Source organism: Mus caroli, unplaced genomic scaffold (assembly GCF_978045245.1).
Source record: "Mus caroli unplaced genomic scaffold, Mus_caroli_1 scaffold_1, whole genome shotgun sequence".
Lineage (NCBI taxonomy): Eukaryota > Metazoa > Chordata > Mammalia > Rodentia > Muridae > Mus > Mus caroli.
Genome location: NW_028227256.1, coordinates 156377150 through 156392960, shown reverse-complemented (window position 1 = coordinate 156392960; position 15811 = coordinate 156377150). Strand labels below are relative to the sequence as shown.

General features: G+C 37.6%; 1 protein-coding gene across 1 annotated transcript in view; it reads left to right on the top strand.

The window, feature by feature from the left end:
* The window catches only part of Pappa2 (pappalysin 2), a 236401-nt gene that overhangs the window by 117436 nt on the left and 103154 nt on the right, over nucleotides 1–15811 (top strand). The gene's annotated exons all lie outside the window — the stretch shown is intronic.

Sequence of the window (15811 nt, the reverse complement as noted above, 5' to 3'; positions counted from 1 at the left end):
CTTCCACAACCCCATTGTCCATTGATCAGCTCTTACTTGCAGTATTATCATTTTTCTTTGCTGCATTTTAATCTCCTCTTTTGGCAGATTCACATGTATTACTTTTTACTTGGGAGCAAGTTGAATGTGCAGCAACATGGGTGTTATTGTCTCTTTAAGCCAAATCAAAGCTTCATTCTGTATTATGGAAGAGAGAAGACAGAGAGTGAAAGGAGAAAAGATCATGGAAGGAAAACAGTTCCAGTCACTAAGAGCTTGCTGTAATCAAGCTCCCATTTAAGTCATTTTGACATCAGCAAGGACGGGAATAGTTTACTGCTCAGAATTCACACCCATTACTTGCAAGGAGGTTTGTTTTTTGTTGTTGTTGCAAGATTGGCAGTGGAATGTTTATTCAGTTGCTATTAGTGTATTGTATCACTTTGATTTGAGTCATGTGGATGAGTCACTGGCTTTAGTTAAGCTAATTTTATGGCACTATTTGTAGATATGTGAACTATGCACACTGGAGGTTGCCAGGGTATGTCTTTGAATTTCTCCATTTTTCTTATAAGTTATCTTTCTTAATGGAAAAGTATGCCTTTTCGTAATCTCGAGGTATACCTATTTAATCCCTGTATATTCCCATTTTCTTTAAAGAACGTCTTCTTACTGTATACTTTAGAATACACAGATTAGAACCACCTCGGTGTGCACTTGCTAATGCCAATCCCTTAGTGATCTGAGCTGTTGTGTGTTGATGATCTATTTTTTACACTCACTGTCCTCTCTCTTCTGTCATAAGGAATGAAACCTTAACCGAACATCAGACACTGAGCACCTTGTAGAGATGTTGGCTGACATTGTCTTCTTTTCAACATAAATCTATTAAGATATGCATTAAGATTTGGGAAATACTGCCCCAAATAAAAGACTAGAGCCTCTGTTCTTATTTCTGTGAGCTCAGATCCATTTTTCAGTGGTTTTCCTTTGTTCTAAGAATCCCTCCCCCCCATGCAAAGCTTGAACTGGGCCCTCTACCTTGAAAGTCTCCAACTTCCATGTTCTCAGTAACATGTGCCTGCCAAGGACCCCTCCTGAACTTGAGCCTCTCTCTGGCTAGTCCTTTCTTCATTTACTTTGCACTGCTTTGGATATTAAAAATATTTCAGAGATAATGCCAGTTTTTTTAAATTGTGATTTCTTTCCTTTTGAAATATCAAGCTCTTTTGTCCTGATGGACTTGCTTGTTCTCAAGCATCAACTTCATCATGATCTTACTTAATTTTTATTTTTAAATATTTCTGCTAGAATGAATTTGTTTGACTGTAAGCTACTCAGTTATATCTAGAAGCAGAAATCTCAACCTGAACCTCAATTAGTCCCCAGTAGCTACCTCTTGGATTTTGGGTATATATCCTATTCTTACTCTACAAGTAATCATTACTTGTAGAGTGTGTGTAGCATGTAATTTTATAAATCCACACTAGCTCCGGCTAGGCTCTAGAATCAGTAGCCACTCATTTCTCCTTGCCTGATGCCGAAAACAGCCTACACGAAACATTTCTGTATTAGAGCAAAATCACCAATCATACCAAAAGTTACATTAGTGTATAAAGTATTTAGTTAAATATTGATTTCATGAATCTGTATGGTACCCAATAAGTTAGGAAGTAACTTTTGAAAATAAGCTATGTTAAACAAAACATTTTCCAAGCAGTGCAGAATTTCTGGCCCTTTACTCTTTGTTTTAGGATAATTTAATCTTGATTTGATACACAGATATGATTTGTATGCAGTGAATCAGAGACAAATTTATTACACAAGTGAAAAACAACAGTACTGGAAAACATTAGTTTTAAAAAAATATTTCCAAATTCTTTCATTCAGTCACATGCTACTTGCCAAAATAAAAGTTCTGTCTTTTTAGCCAATTTTACGGAGGTAGCATTCTCCTGCTGTTTTTTTTTTTTTTAATTCCAATCTTCAACCAATAGAACAAGAGTAGAAGAATTTTTTTACAGGATATAGCACAAGTGTTTTATTATTTACAATGAAAAATCACATTTAAAGTCACCTAGAGTCTACAAAATGCATATTTATATGCATTTCACTGTCATCCTTACAAATCACTGTGAGTGACAAGAGAGGTGTTTTCTATTTTACAGATGGAGAAAGCATCCAAGATTTGAAGTGCTTTTTCTACGTCACCTAAGAATAAAGTGGTAACTGGGAAGCTCAGATTCCCGTGTCTTAACAATAATCACATGAGTTTTTTTTTTTTTTCCTCTCTAAACTCCATTGCTCATTCTATCAGCATTTACTTTGCACCTACAGCATACCACACCCAGAACTTACCACTGGGAATACTCAAGGGAGAGCAACTAAAGGAAGAAAGCAAAAGCACAAATGCACACGAAAGGGAAGGTGTCTTTTCTTGTTTTACTGCATTTGTTCTCAATTTTTGAAAGATTGCACGCACATCAATAAGTCTGGGTGAGAGGATCAATTCTGGTTTTTGTCAAACTCCCCATGCATTAGCAGGAGCCACAGAAGGCATTCATTCTTAAAGAAACTACTTTGAATATAAATAATGTGGAAACAAATGAAACCATCTGAGATACAGACACTCAATAACCAATTGTTTGGTTCCCAAGGAGTCAGTCACCATGTGCAAGATCATATATTCATGTTCCTTTCTATGGCTTTAAACTGTCTCCAGTTTGAAATGATCTCACTTGGGTTGGACTGGCTAGCAATCCTAACAGAAACCACAACATGTTCACAGTATTTTAAATACCAGGGCTCTCCACATCAGTTATGAATTATGGACTACTTGCCTGGAAATCCTTTCTGCACAAGTCTAAAGCCTGTTAACCATAATTTCTTTCTTTGCTTTGTTTGCTGTCAACCAGCTAAACATTGAACAGGCATCTCGGACAAGACATGCAATGTATATTTAATTGATGAGATTTCAGATGAGTATCCCTAACACCATGGGAAGAGGGAAAAACCCCAACACGTGTTGAAATATATTCTGTTCCTCATAGTATTTATTTTACACACTTCAAAACTGATTATTTTAAAATTCAGAGATGCTGAGCGTTTATATGATATAAGTAGTAAAAGCATATATGGGATTAAGATTTAAATCCAGTTTATTCCAAACGCTGTGGTCCTTCCTTTGCAAAACATGAGTTAAGAGACATTTTCTACGAAGAACCAGTTATAAAATATTTTAAGTTTATAGGACACACCACCCATATCAACAATGTTTAACATAGCTATTATAATAAAGTTAGAAACTATGTAAACTTATATATATAATTTGTACATTTAAAAACAGAACTTGGAATTTTATATACTTTTCATATTGTGCTTGTGTTATCTTTCAGCTTTCTAAAAAAAAATATATATATATATATATCTTAGGCCACAGCCTTATGGAAATGGGCATTGGGTCAGTTTTGGCCTGTAGGCTGCACTGTGTTAGCCCCTGGTCTACATCATGTTTGTAGTTACTACTAAAGATATCTATAACTGTTTATCTTATTTCAGCAGGATGTTATTCAGGCTTTGTTACTTTGACAAAATGTCGGATGCAAACTGTGGAAGAAAGAGCTAATTTTGGTTCTTGATTTGGAGGATTTAGTCTGTTGTGGAGCCAAGGGGTAGGGTGGTAGAGCAGGGCAGAGAAAGAACATCTGTGGTAACGGCTTCTTCCTGTTTGGTCCCCTATACTTTCACTACCCAAGCACATGAGATGGTGACAGCCAACTCCAGGGCAAGTGCTTTCTCCTCAGTCAGTCCTTGGTGGAAAGCTTCTCCCAGCTATATGCAATAGTCGGCTTTAATCTAAGTGTTTCTCAGTCAAAGAAGGTTGAGAACCAGCATTAAAAGTCTTACACACCATGACGCAATGCACGTATGTGCTTGTATGTATGTATATGTTCATGTATATGCTCATGTATGTAAGTGTGCATGTGTGCTTATGTATGTGGAGGAGGTCATATATCTTTTGAAGTCACTCTTCACCTTTTTTCCTCTGATGTAGCATCACTAACTAAATCTGAGCTCACCAGTTCTGCCAGGGTACTGGCTGGCTAATGAGCTCCTGTCTCTGTCTCCTCAGTGCTTGAATAACAGATGTGTGCTGCCACACCTGGCTTTTCCCAGGGGTGATGGGATCCAAGCTCAAGTCCTCATGCTTGTGCAGCAAACATTTTAATGACTGAGCCATATCTCTCACCCCAACATCCACTTATTACATCTACTTACTAAACACTACTCTGTGTGAATAGTGTATTGCATTTTGGGAGAACTCGAACATAAATGGATAACCATTTTCAGCTTGACATTATGGACTTGAAATGTCCTGACTGATCATAGGAAAATAAACATGAACTTTATCTTAAGCAGAATTTTTCTATTTATCTCATCTTCCATATTCCTTTATACACACATACTCACACACACACCCCTTTACTCTTTTTAGTTGTAACAGAATGCTTTCAGTGCAGGAATGCACCAGCATTTTTATATATTTATAACTAACTGGTAGAAGGTTTATAGCTTTTCTTCTCTGTCAATGCCCCCCTCCACATTGTCTCCCCAATAAACACATAGTTCCCCATGAAGACTTAAGTCAAATCATTTTCTTTATAAATCTGAGTCTTTCATGGACTTTGCTCCAAAGTCCTAGCTATGACAGTCACACTTCTTCCTCTGTGCTCCCTTCTACAATAGTATCCGCACACATCATTGTTTTATTTCTATTTAAGTATCTGTTTTTCTGTCCTATGACCTATACGGAGTTTGTGGGCAGAAGCCATGTGTGCTTGTGGACATATGTACCAGACAAAGCTTCCTTGTGCTGTTCAAAAATGTTTAATGATTGCACAAGTAAATGACTGGTGTTAGAACTTAGTATTTGGGGATACTTGTTATACTCAAAACAAGAGACAAAAGTGAATATAGAAGATTGTGACTAGACAAGAAAAGGTGGCAGAGGCCAAAAATTGAAGCAAGCACTTCTTGCAAGGACTTTGAAAAGACAGACTAGCTAGAGTCTGAGTGAAAATCACATTGATGATTTCTAGCGGTATATGAAATCCCTAGCTATTCTTTGACTGGGCAGATGGAGTCTCTACAAAGCAAGTTCCGAGGTGGAATTCAGTATTCAGGAGACTTACTAAGGAGTGTCTGAGTACTCAGTTTCTGTGGGATGGCAGGGAAGGAAGAATGGGTAAAAGGGAAGCTGGCACCCTCAGTTATGTGTTCACAACTTCCTGCCTGTGTTGTCACAAAGGACAGGCAGAGGTGAATGGAAAATGCAGCTAAAATGTTTGCATTTTCTCTGAGATAGTGAAGTTCATGGAATGAAGGTGGGAACAAGTTGGAGATCCACATTAAACTCTTCACAGCAATCACAATCGTACACATATACATAAGTAGTAGTAGGATAAGTGTCAAAATTTAAGACTAAATAGAATAAAAATGACTTGATTCTCCAGCAAGAATGCAGACAAAGAAAAACCAAGAACAGACAAGATCTATTCAAGAGAAAAGGAAACCCAAGATGATGGGTCCATTTTCTATTAAGTAAAAATTGTTTCAGAGAGCCACAAAAATGCAGGTTGTAATTTTAAATTATATGCTGTTTACAAGCAATACCCTATAAATGTAAAGTCCTGGATATTGAAAATAAACAGGTAAAAAATGAGTACTATGAAAATCACAAGTATAAAATAATTATGTACTGTGATAGTATCTGATAGAACAGATTTCAAAATAAAGGAACCAGAAAAAAATTGGTAAATGATCAATTTATGAGAAAGACTGAAAATATTGTTACAAAATAAAATACATACATTATTTCCTAAAAATAAATAAATTGAGTTGATACAACTAATATAGAAACTTCCAAAATAATTCATAACTATAGCTGAAAATTTCATCATCCGTCTTCTGATAATTTATACAATAAGTAAGTAAAAACAAATCAGGAAAAATATATAAGATTTCAAAGTGATTATCAAATATCTTTATCTAATTGATATTTATAGGTACACACCAAATTACTAAAAACTGTACATAGTATAGTCACCAAACTAGAATAGCATAAAGCAAGTCTCAATATATTTGTAATTAAAAATAATACAAATTAGGATCTTTATCTTATTAATACTAAACTAAGAGGGAACAAAAAGATACCTTTATAGTTTCCAGGTTTTTTGCAATTAAACAGTATTACTAAATAATATGTAGGCCAGGAGGCAGAAACAGGAGGATTGTCATATTTCTGATCAGCCTGGACAACTTGGTGAAGTTTCAGGTTGGCTTAAGGGAGATTCTATCTCAATAAACCAAACCAGGCCAACCAACCAACCAACCAACCAACCAACCACCATTCCGCTCAAAATGTTTACAAATTTTCATCAGAAAGCCATCTTTGATCTTTTGAGTTTTGGTCTTTTAAAAATGATTTTAGTTCTTTGTCTGTTGGTTTGGTTGGTTGGTCTTACTGTCTTACTATAGTGAGGTGTAACATCGCTTTGTGCAATAACTGCTGATCATTTAGCATTCTCTTTCTCCTTAATTCAAAGTATAGATGAATTCACTCATCGCCCCCCTATGGTTGAAATGATATTTTCCATTTTCTTTTTTTTTTGATTTTTAATATTTTTATTACATATTTTCCTCAATTACATTTCCAATGCTATCCCAAAAGTCCCCCATAGCGCCCCCCACTTCCCTACCCACCCATTCCCATTCTTTTGGCCCTGGCATTCCCCTATATTGGGGCATATAAAGTTTGCAAGTCCAATGGGCCTCTCTTTCCATTGATGGCCGACTAGGCCATCTTTCGATACATATGCAGCTAGAGACAAGAGCTCCGGGGTTCTGGTTAGTACATCATGTTGTTCCAACAATAGGGTTGCAGATCCCTTTAGCTCCTTGGGTACTTTCTCTAGCTTCTCCATTGGGAGCCCTGTGATACATCCAATAACTGACTGTGAACATCCACTCCTGTGTTTGCTAGGCCCCGGCATTGTCTCACAAGAGACAGCTATATTTGGGTCCTTTATTTTCCATTTTCTTATGTTAGGATTCTAGATCTGACTTTTAGACTTGTCTTTCACAGACTTGGATTTTTTTGCATATAGATTCATAATACCTTTAAAGGAATACAGCATGCCATTTTCTCTAATAGCAGCCACTGAAGTGTTCATTCTTGCCTGGTTTTCTAGTGTGACACCCATTACATACCAGCTCCTAGGGAATGTATGAGTCTGTTTCAAAGTCTCTATTGCACTTAATTGGCCCATCTTTCTTTTCATTAAAAAAAATTCACAGCTTGTATTGCTATGGATTTTACTGCGTAAACAAATTTGGCTGTAAATTGAAGTTCATTATTCATGAACATTTTATTTCAATGTAATTTTAGAAATGTAACCTTGTGATTCTGTCTCTCTGAATAATCTTTTTTTTTTAATTTTTTAATTAGGTATTTATTTCATTTACATTTCCAATGCAATCCCAAAAGTCCCCCACACCCTACCCCACCCATCCACCCACCCACCCACTCCCACTTCTTGGCCCTGGTATTCCCCTGTACTGAGGCATATAAAGTTTGCACGACCAATGGGCCTCTCTTTCCACCGATGGCCGACTAGGCCATCTTCTGATACATATGCAGCTAGAAACAGGAGCTCCTGGGGGTACAAACTTAGAATACCCAAGATATAAGATACAATTAGCGAAACACATGAAACTCAAGAAGAACGAAGACCCAAGTGTGGATACTTTGCCCCTTCTTAGAATTGGGAACAAAACACCCATGGAAGGAGTTACAGAGACAAAGTTTGAATCATCGTTTTGAATCAAGTAGACAATGTTTGAGCTACCAAACCTCTTTTTCCTTGAGGAGTGATCTTAGATATGGGTTATCTATGGCATTTGGAGTGTACTATTGGAGTTTATTGACATACTTTATATTTTTCCTTTTGATTCAATTTGCTAACTCCTCATAAAAGTGGTAGTATTTTTTCCAACATTTTTGTTTCTTTTTATGAAAGCTCTTGTGTAAACTAGGATTATACTTTCCTTCAAAATTCAACTAAATATGCCTTTTAAAAAAATCCACTCAGTTCAGGGCTTATTTGAGGAAGGAATTTTAATTGTCATTTGAAATTTTTTCAGTTTTAAAAATATGCCTTATGTTTTGATTTCATTTCCAGCTTTGGATTACTTGGTGTTTCTGAAAAATTACATTTTCATTCTACATGGTTAGATGGAGTACTGATTCCTGTTCATAATGTAGTTCCATTGCTCTTACCTTCCTGGCCGTTCTTACCATACCTTCAGTGATACCTGTTTCCAACGTTTCCTTTTACATGTGAGACTTGTCTACCCTACTGATGTCTTCAGGAGAGGTAGTCAGTCTCATTCATTTCCCTTTTATGGTTTTTTTTCTACTTCATTAATTTATTCCTTTATTGTTATCATGTTTTTTTTGTCTTGATTCTCTAGATTTGCACTGATGTCCTTTCTCCTCTTCTCTTCTCTTCTCTTCTCTTCTCTTCTCTTCTCTTCTCTTCTCTTCTCTTCTCTTCTCTTCCCCTCCCCTCCCCTCCCCTCCCCTCCCCTCCCCTCCCCTCCCCTCCCCTCCCCTCCCCTCCCCTCCCCTCCCCTCCCCTCCCCTCCCCTCCCCTCCCCTCCCCTCCCCTCCCCTCTCCTCTCCTCTCCTCTCCTCTCCTCTCCTCTCCTCTCCTCTCCTCTCCTCTCCTCTCCTCTCCTCTCCTCCCCTCCCCTCCTCTCCTCTCCTCTCCTCTTCTTTCTTCATCTCTTCTTTCTATCCAATAATTCTTATCACAGTTTCCCTCTCCCTCGACTCCTGCTAGTCTTTCCCTTCCTGCTTCCCAAGATCCATTGCTCTTTAATTTTCCTTCAGAAAAGTTCAGGTCTCCTAGGAATATCAACCAAACACAGCATAACAACCTGCAATAAAAGTAGGTGCAAAACCTTATATCAAGACTGGATGGCCGGGTGTGGTGGTGCACGCCTTTAATCCCAGAACTCGGGAGGCAGAGGCAGGTGGATTTCTGAATTCAGTTCGAGGCCAGCCGTGTCTACCGAGTAGCCAGAGCTATACAGAGAAACCCTGTCTCAAAAACAAAACAAAACAACAACAAAAACAACAACAACAACAAGAAAGACTGGATGAAGCAACCCAGTAGGAGGAGAAGGGTTCCAAGAGCAGGCAAAAGAGTCAAAGAGACCCCCATTCCCACTGTTAGGAGTCCCACAAAAACACTACAAAACAACCAGAACATGGCAGGGAATCTAGCACAGACCCATAGCCTCATGCAGGCTCCGTGATTGTCGCTTCACTTTCTGAGCCCCTATGAGCCCCGCTTAGTTGATTCTGTGGGCCTGTGGGCTGTGAACTCAAATATGGTGTTTTGGTTTTGGGTTTTTTGGGGGGGATTGTTTTTATTTCCCCCTTCTGGCTCTTATAATTCTTCCTCCCCTTCCTCCATGGAGTTATCTGCACTCCAAGGAGAGGGACCCAATGAAGACTTCCAGTTTGGGCTCTCTCTCTCTGCCTAATGTTTAACTGTGAGTCTCTGCATCTGCTCCCATTAGCTGCCATCTAAGGCCTTTCTAATGATGGTGGGTTAGTCACTGATTTATGAGCATTGCAGAATCTGATGTTCTTTCTTTAATCTCCCAATTCCTAGCTAAATGCTTGGCAAATTTATTTTTGTTGGTGAGTAATTTTTCTATTATAATTACTACTTTAATTTTGTCCCATAGATCTTGATGTCTAGACCTCTGGTATCACTTGATTCCACATATTTTGTAAGACTTTATGATTTGTTTTTGAAATCTTAGGGTTTTTTTTTACATAATTGTATTTGTTTATACCATTGATTTTTGAGAACATAACAACTTTTTATTGTGCCAGCTGGGATATTAATAGAGGGTGTCTTTTTTCTCCTCCCTTTGGCCCTATATTTTATTAGTAAGCCTTTAAATGACAAGTTTTTATTCATTTAGGAATTATGTGCCAGTCCATAATAAGAATTTGTATTCTGCACGAGTTTGTCAAAAGTTATCTATTGTTCTTAGTTCTCTCTCTCTAGGCACACAACAGCTACACAACCCTTTCATACTTCTCATGGTTTGTGTTCTCAACTGTTTGTTCTATTTTTCTCTTTGTTTTGTTTCACTTATAGGGCATATTTAGATTTCTGTTTGGAAAAGTTTTACTTTTAAATTACCGACGAGTAAAATTTGCATATAGTTGTAGAATACAACAGAGCTTTTTGATAATTTGTGAAAAAGTCACCCCAGACAAGCCTTGTCAAGAATGTCTATGTTTCCAATGCTGGGATATATATATATATATATATATATATATATATATATATATATATATATACACACATATATATATATCGATAGATAGAGTGATATATAGATAGATAGATATAGATATAGATATAGATATAGATATAGATATAGATATAGATATAGATATAGATATAGATATAGATATAGATATAGATATAGATAGATAGAGCGAGCGAGAGAGAGCTCTTTTGTGAAATTTAGGTTTTAGATAAACAGCAATCAATATTTTCATGTTTTATTTGGCAATACTAAAACAAAAGTATTGTGTATCAGATATTTAAGTTAAGCAGACATCTTATATCTTGGTTGGTTGTTTTTTTCTAAATCTTATAACTCTCCAGTTATTATTTTAATTAGTGAGAAACTGATCACTTATTTAGAAATTCTTTCAATCATCCCGGAAGCTGTCCACATTCCATAATTTTACTGAACAAAAAAAGTACATGTATGAAAGGCACTGAGTCTGATTACAACTTGAATATTTAATTAGAGTAAAGTTCATGGGATCCTATGTGTGACTATGTACTGGTGATCTGACTTTGAGTTTACCCTAGAAATACAGCAATTAGTTAGTAGATGCCTTAGCAATTGGAAGAACACATGCACTCCAATGAACGATATTGTTACTTCTGTTGTTGGTTTTAGCCCATCGAGTAACTTCATGTGAACTTGCCATCTCTCTGGGCATCAGGTTTCTTTTGAAAGTTCTTTTAAATGAGGTATTTACATGATTCTTTACAACTTTGCACTTGCATGTGAACTTTTACAAGGAGACAGATGAGCAAATAGGATGGATGATTTAACATCCTGAACTAGTAACATTTAAGGGTAAGGACAGAGCCATCAATGGCTATCTTCAGAGCTTCATCCCATGAAGAATGCTGGTTATACCCATAAGTCCTGTTTAAAATGTGGAATCTCAGTTCTGCTAGCTGAGGAGTCGATTTCTAGTGAGGTTCCTCTGCAGTTTGCATACAGGTAGCACTTTGAAAATCACTGCTACAAAGTATTGTTATCTCAGCATTGAGTGAAATAGTTGATGCTCGCTATGATTCCAGTCTACTTCCAATTCAACAATTAGAAACAAGTAGAAACTCGCTAACAGGATTTTCTGCTTAATAGGACAGACAATTTTCTGAAGAACATTGGGATTACTTCTCTATGCATAATGGAAGTTTATGAAAAGTAATTGTCTTCAGAGGACAAAACTTTCAGTTGCTAGGGACATTAACATGTGTGGATTCCGGCATTCCTTAGGAGTCATGTGAGAACAGAGATGACTAAGATTTTCAGTTCCTTTAAAGCTAACCTAGTACACTGAAAGGGAATCCCACCTTCCAGGGGCCAAAACTTTACTTCTCCTTTCTATTTGATTGTTACTAAGCTAGAATTTGGTTGCTTTTATATGGAAATATTTGCTTGTCCCAAGCAGGGCAACTTCACATACTTTAAGCTCTCTAAGCATCCGAGACATTGTTTCTAATGCAGAGTGGACACTTGTACAGCTAGGTAATACTCTCTCAGGTCCCCTCACTTTTGCATTTGGTTTCCAAGAGAGGACCATCTCTAACTCTATTCCATAAGGACTGTTTTTATCTGAATCCCGTAACACTTTTCCTCATTTTCAAACACCCTCTTTGGTGGAATATTCGCTGGTGTTCAGACTCTGAGAAAAAAAATTTACATGCATAAAGGTTACTATTGTTGATGTTAGTGTGTAGGGGAGTAAAATAACTAGGGTTAGTCTGTAGGTGTGGTACAAAAATAGTACCATAATTCTCTGAAAGCTGGGATGGCCCTTTAGAATAACTTCAATCCACTATTCAGTTTTATGAAAATATTACTTGACATGGGTTTCCTGCCCCCTCTGCATCACACACCAAGAAAGTAGCATGGGCCTGTATGAGAAGGTCACCAAAAGGGCAATTTCTGGAGAGAGCTCATTTTGTTCTGAGTGCCACAGTCATGAAAGAGGTGATGTGGGAGACACATCACAGCTGTGCTTAATACAGATGTGGTTCTGGCCCTTTCTGCTCCTCCCTTGAGGTTTCAGGAACTCTTCTAACAGACTCTTCATAGACTTGGCCTTGTCTATAATGAACTTGAGGAAATGATCTAGAAGGAAGTGACCTGGTCACCTTGACTAGGTTCTAGCTTTTCTCACTGACTTGCCAAAGCCTACATTTTTAAAAGTCTAGCCATGAAGCCCTGAAAGCAATCACACATAAGGGTAAGTTGGTGTGATTCTTATAGAAAAAGCAGCATACACATTCACAGTGGCTCTAGACTTTATTTTACAGTAGACAACAAAAGCAGTACATGGTCTTGATTCCGATCAGTACCAAGATAAACAGGAGCTGAGATGTGAGAAGAAAGCCTACTAGACTCAAAAGTCCTATCTTCATTTGGAGTTGCATTCTAAATCTGGAGACAATCTGGAAAACTCAGTGGGTAGAGTTTAGTCATCAAATAAGCTCCCTTCCTCCATTAGCTATCATGAAAAGAGCCTTTGTAATTTGGAGTTAATCTCTTCCTTGTCAAAACTTTTGATGACAAGATTATTAGATTGGCTCACCCAAAGTCATGAACATTTGGTAATTTTTCACCTACAAAAGCACACAGGATTTAGTTAAAATTAAAAGTAATTTTATTCTGAGTTTTGATGGTCATTTAAAAGAGCTTTTACTTGGGGTAAACCCTTGTTTCCAATACAACAATCAAATCTTGATGTACTAAGAATATAATCTTTAACATCTCCTGTAGGAATAAAAGCCTGCTGAGTTTGATGAGGACTCCAGCAAAACATGTCCTCATGCTGTACCAATAGCATGTTTTTCCTGACCTATGATATCCATTTTCCCCTCTGGAAAAGTGCCATGGAGGGATAAAGAGGAAATGGGGGTAGGAGAGAGCCAGGGATTAACCAAAAGCATTTTAAATATGATTATTTTTAAGTTTGTGGCATAGTTTCAGGGTCTATGATCCAGTGAACACCACAAAGGCTGACTTAAATGTTGAATCACTTGGCCTGAGTACGGAGTGCATCCGTGCCCAGCGGGCAATCTGGAGATGGATTCTACACCTCAAATAGCTCAGCATTAAAGACATTCTGTACCAATCTTACTCTTTAGCAGTCAGAGATTGAGGTCCAACTTGGGAGTACATATACAGTCACTGAATAAAAAGCAGCTACATTTTCTCTCTCTCTCTCTCTCTCTCTCTCTCTCTCTCTCTCTCTCTCTGTGTGTGTGTGTGTGTGTCTGTTTGTCTGTCTTTCCCTCTCATGAATATCTGCCTATATCTGTCACAAGCCTGTCTCAGCTTTCTCTCTGTCATGCTCTACCCACCCATCTCTTCTCTCTTTCCTGTCACTCCCATCCATCTGTTTATCTATGTATTATTTATCTACTTAACTATATATCATTATCATATCTATCTGCACATATGCTGTATGGTCTATTTGCTCTGTTTTCTCTTTGTTCCAATGTTCTTTGTGACAAATTCTTTTGTTAAAGTGTCTTCAAATTTCAAAATTGTTTCTCCCTCTCTCCCTCTGTTCAAAAGTGAGTCTTGACTTCTCTTTACCTAAACCTAGACTGGTAATTAGTACATGTGGAGATTCAGACTGGTCTCTGCTACTGAGGTGCAAAGAGTTCTGAGATAAAATGTTTGCTCTTTGTGCTTCTAGTTGCTGCTGAGGATTATACTCAGACTTTATTTGAAAATTAAACTGGCCTATCTTTCCTATTAAAGGAAATACACAAGATTCAGCAACCATACCTCATCCAATCTTGTTTCTCTACTTTGTGTAAACCTAACAGTGTGCCACTTATAAGTCTCACCTGTGGTTTTCCTGCTTGATCTGTGGCCTGGGAGTCCTGCTCTAACCTCTCCCTACAAATCACAACACAGAGATACTGACACAGAACAGACTAGAAGTTCCAGAGTAATTTGGTATTCAAACCAGAAGTCTATGTTGTCAAGAGACACAAAGTGCATTGGAAGGTTTGGGTGTGGATCCTCAGGACAGAAGAGCCCACACCTATCATAAATCCTACCTCTGCTACCTACTTTGGCATTTGTGGAAGACTGAGCTGCCCTGTGTTTTACTGCAGCCAGCTTGATCTTCAGTACTGAGGCCTTCTCTTTGGACTCTTAATTCTGGCTCAGGAAAAGAGCTGTCTCCCAGGCTCAGGTCTCTACTGTGGTACATGGGAAGGAAGAGGCTATGGGGAGTTCCCAGGAGGCTTTGATGTCATTTGCTGCTGGGGTCAAGAGCTTTGAGCTAGACTTTGAATGTGTTTTATGTCTAGCCCTTGGCCATTCATGGATAGAAGACTTCATTTTAGAAGCTGTAACCTATGGGTCTGGGTGTTTTTGAAGTTATGAAGGAATATTTATTACTTCAAAGAAGGGAAATGAAAAGAGAGTGGGGGAGACATTGTGTAAAGAGTGTGGTTGGACCTTCCCGCAAAGGTGGAAAGGACGAAGGGAGAGAGCTGTGCTGCCCTAACCACTGAAAATCGTAAAATAACCCTAATTAAGCCAGTAGTTCAAATGAACACTATAAGCATGCTGCCAGGACTCAGGAAATCCCAGTCTGTGGACAAGAAAGAATTCTTGTTAAAATGGAAAACATGTTTTACTCTTTTAGCCACTTCAGAGGAGGTCTCTACCAATTAGGTGAGCAATGCTCTATACCGGAACTACATCATGCTTAGAAGCCAAGAAAAAGCCACAATGGTCATCCCTGAAGACATGTTTACAAGTAACAATATACATACTGAACATGTTACACACACACACACACACACACACACACACACACGAGTGTCTAAGAAAAAGTGCTATTACAGAATCTGAATATATATATATATATATATATATATATATAAAATCATTAATCTATATGCGATGATTTATATATGCAATTAATAGAAAAGAGAGACCTTGAATTTGAAAAATAGCCAGGAGGGGTATATGAGAGTGTTTGGAGGGAGAAAAGAAAAGGAGGAATTGTAATTATATGATCTCAAAAATTAAAAGATATCCCCCTTTTTTTTTAAGTGCACAACAATCTTTGTAAGTTCATTATAAAAGGAATGGAATGTCTACATAGCAGAGGGAAAGTTTAGGTATAATTCTTAATAGAAATTAGAAGTGAAAGGCTATTATTGTACAGTCTTGCAGTCTGTCACCTCGGAGTTTTTCTTGCTTCAGTTTGACTTGTTTTTAAGCAGGGGGCAGGAATCTAACTTTGAGACACAAAGAAAACTGCACAAGAAGTCTGTCAAGTTTTAAACCTCAGAGGCAACAGATTCTATAATAGCATCTTTCTTAGTCACTGCTTTATTGATGTAAGGTAATGCCATGACCAAGGCAACTGTTGTAAAAGAAAGCATTTAATTCGGAG